We start from the raw sequence: 3,590 nt of genomic DNA, 5'->3' as shown, positions 1-3,590 counted from the left end.
GAGTGTAGGGGAATCTATGTCCACTTGCGCATAGCAAGACTTTCTTATTACGGAGGGCGCCAGGTATCCGTAAGCTCCGTTCAAAACTGGGCTATTTAAGGGCCTCCAGCCAGGTTGATCCTCGGCACGGGTCACATGACACCTTGATCCAGCCCCTGGTTTTACCCCCAACCATGATACGACTACATCACCGAATGCTGTGCTATTGAAGAGCAACAAACACTCAATAATGGACTCGTACCTTAGCTAGATACCCCACAACTCAATTGCGGCACTGTGGTAACTATTACCAGCCGGCACCCTCGCGGAGGGTTCAGCGGGAACCACTTAGACAAATAATTTTCAATTTCGGAGTACCTCAGAATATTATAATAGATAACGAAAAATCTTTAAACGCACATTCAATAATTTTTATATTAAAAGATCAACTTAGGATTAATATACATAGAATACCTCCACACACCAGCACAGCTAATGGACAAGTTGAACATTTCCACTCCACTTTATCAGAAATAATAAGATGTTTAAAATCAGAAAATACTGAAAGATCCTTTTCAGAGCTTCTCGACAGAGCAGTTTACGAATACAACTACTCCATACATTCAACTACGAGACAAAAACCTATCGAATAATTTTTTGGACGCAGAATATATACCAACCCTGAACAATATGAAAAAGCAAGACAGAATAACATTCAAAGACTTAGACAGAAACAGGAACAAAACTTAATTTTTCACAATAAAAATAGAAAACCGTTTAAAGCATATAACGTTGGAGAAACCAATTACATCAAAATTAATAAAAGATACGGCAATAAATTAACTTCAAGATATAGGAAAGAAATAGTAAAAGAAAATCATAATTCTACAGTGGTAACTCAAACGGGCAAAATAATTCACAAAAGCCGTATAAAAAAATAAAAGACAAATCGGAAAAAAAATAAAACAAAACACTAATTCTAATCTTTTGAGATTGTTTGCTGAGGCAACAACAGCAAAATTGCAATCAAAAATTTTTTAAATTATTCAAATTCTTCACATTACAGAAACAGAACAGTACGAAAATATAATTAATACATTATAAACAATAATAATGAAAAAAATAATGTTCAAACCTATATCTTTATCATATTCCATAACCTTTACTTTATTATTATTTCATTACAATATTATAAAAAAAAAATAACCATTTAGAAACCAACACTAAATTTTATGGATGCCGCATGGGAATAAATAGAATGAAATCCTAACCATAGCGATTGTAATAATGTAACTAATAAAATTAAAATGTAAAATAAAAACCAACAAATTATAAAGATGAATAATTATAAAAAAAAAATTATCATAAATAAATTATCAAAAAAAAAATTGAAAATAAAATATAAAAGTCGGATATAAGTTAGTTTTAAGTATATAATTTAAATTTGAAATTATAAAAATGATTAATTATGCGATTGTTTGCGCCAAAACCAAGTAAATTCATATATTTCATAAGGAATAAAATAATGTAAAAAAAGTATACAGCAAACAAAAATTAATTATATAATGAATAACAAAAAATGTCACTACCAACACTATTGCAACTACCATTAAAATATTTTAATTGATAAGAAATATTGTTATTAAAACCTATATTCAAATTATTAAACTATTCATTTACTATTTTCTAAAAACAAAAAAATGTACTTCTTGAAAAAGATGTTATAAAATTTTCAAATTATAATTTGATAGTAGTAATGATTAAGAAAAGAAAATGAAATTAATACTAATGTAACCGAAAACAAATCGAATGAATTTGGTAATTAAAAACAAAAAAAAATTGTAAAGACGTCGAACGAGGACGTTCGATTTTAAGAGTGGAGGAGTTAACACCAAATAAGCTACCCCACACAAAACATAATTATTTTAGTTATATTTATTTATTAGTTATAAGTGGCAATATAACCCTTTTTATTTTTACCAATAAGCTATATTGCACCCGCAATAAGTGCTGACAAATCTAGTGTAATCCTGTGGAACAAAATGTTAACCGTTTTCAACAGTGTCAGCGTTGCTTTAGAGTTTAAGCCTAATTTTAAGAAAAATTAGAATTAAGTCGTTCAGTTGTAATTTACACCTCAATAAAGGAGCTACATATGCTCCAATAAAAAAAATGTTTTTTTTATAATTAAAAAACCTAATTTATACAATCATATATTTCATTCAGCATATTAAAGATACATATTTAAACAGAATTTAGTGAATTTTATATGTATATATAAATTCCGAAAGCTTAGCCGTTGGTATCTCATATTCCATAAAGTGTTAAAAAAAAAGGTCCGTGGAAATCATAACTCATTATTGGTTCATCCAAATCAACAAACCAAAAATATTTGTTGTTAATGGACGAAGGAAAAGAGAAAAGATTAAAAATTGAATTTTTAATAGATTTTGAACAATAAAACTAACTTTTGTGGTCAAATATTCGCCATATACTGACAGGAAAAAGTAGTTGTAATAAAGATGTGGGGAAATTTTTCAACAGAATCGCTTAATAACTTTTCAACTTATTTTCAACGTGCTAAACAGTGTCTCCTATGATGCCCTTGGATCTACACAACGGATAGTTAACATAGTAACAGGGCTAGAAAAAAAATATTGAGGCGCAAGAAGTTGTTTATCCTGCTTCTGATTTGACTATGCAGGAATTATTAAGAAGAACTAACGATTTATTACTTTCAATATTATAATTGTTAATTTATAAATTTTGAACGTTCGAAATAACACTAAATGTATTAATTTAAATGTAAAATATTGTTAAATCATCATCTATATACAAATGAATGTACGAATATTTGTAACAATCGTAATAGTAGTGAAATTTAATTTGTATTGTATAACAACACAAAAAATCAATACTTAAAACTTTTGAGAAATTGTAAATTATAAAAATTTAATAATTAATACTAACTGTATATGTAAAATATGTAAATTTTGTCAATGTATAAATGATAGTCACAAAAATGTTTGTAAAATGAAAGTTTACTTTGTACTGAAATGCTAATATTTTAAAATTAATCTCTAATAAGTATTAATCTATATTAATATTATAAAGAGGAAAGGTTTGGTTTTTTTGTTTGTTTGTCTCGAATAGGCTCCGAAACTACTGTTCCGATTTGAAAATTTTTTTCATCGTTGGAAAGCTATACTATCCCTGAGAGACATAGGCTATATTTAGTTTAAAAGAAAAAATAGGGTTCCTTACCAAAACTCCGATGATGTAAAAAAATACCAAACAACTTTCTTTAATCGCGAATGCTGCGAAAACGATTGAAGATATAACAAAGTGATGTACTACAATTTTGTAGAACTTATCATTACCAAAAAAAAAAAACGTCGCGACATCATATCTCTAACTATTAAAATTAATCAAAATACCACTAATTGAAAAGGCCTTAGTATTATTCCTTATCGAAATAAATGATTTATTATTTAAGATCGCTTCAAAACCTTAATAACTTTTTGAATTATTGGATTCTGACAATCTCCCTACTGAATGGTCGTGTGCGAAATTAAAAAAATTTGTCGCTTGATAATAATATATATAAAAAA

Source organism: Zeugodacus cucurbitae, chromosome 2, assembly GCF_028554725.1.
Source record: "Zeugodacus cucurbitae isolate PBARC_wt_2022May chromosome 2, idZeuCucr1.2, whole genome shotgun sequence".
NCBI classification, from domain to species: domain Eukaryota; kingdom Metazoa; phylum Arthropoda; class Insecta; order Diptera; family Tephritidae; genus Zeugodacus; species Zeugodacus cucurbitae.
Note: the sequence above shows the minus strand (reverse complement) of the source record.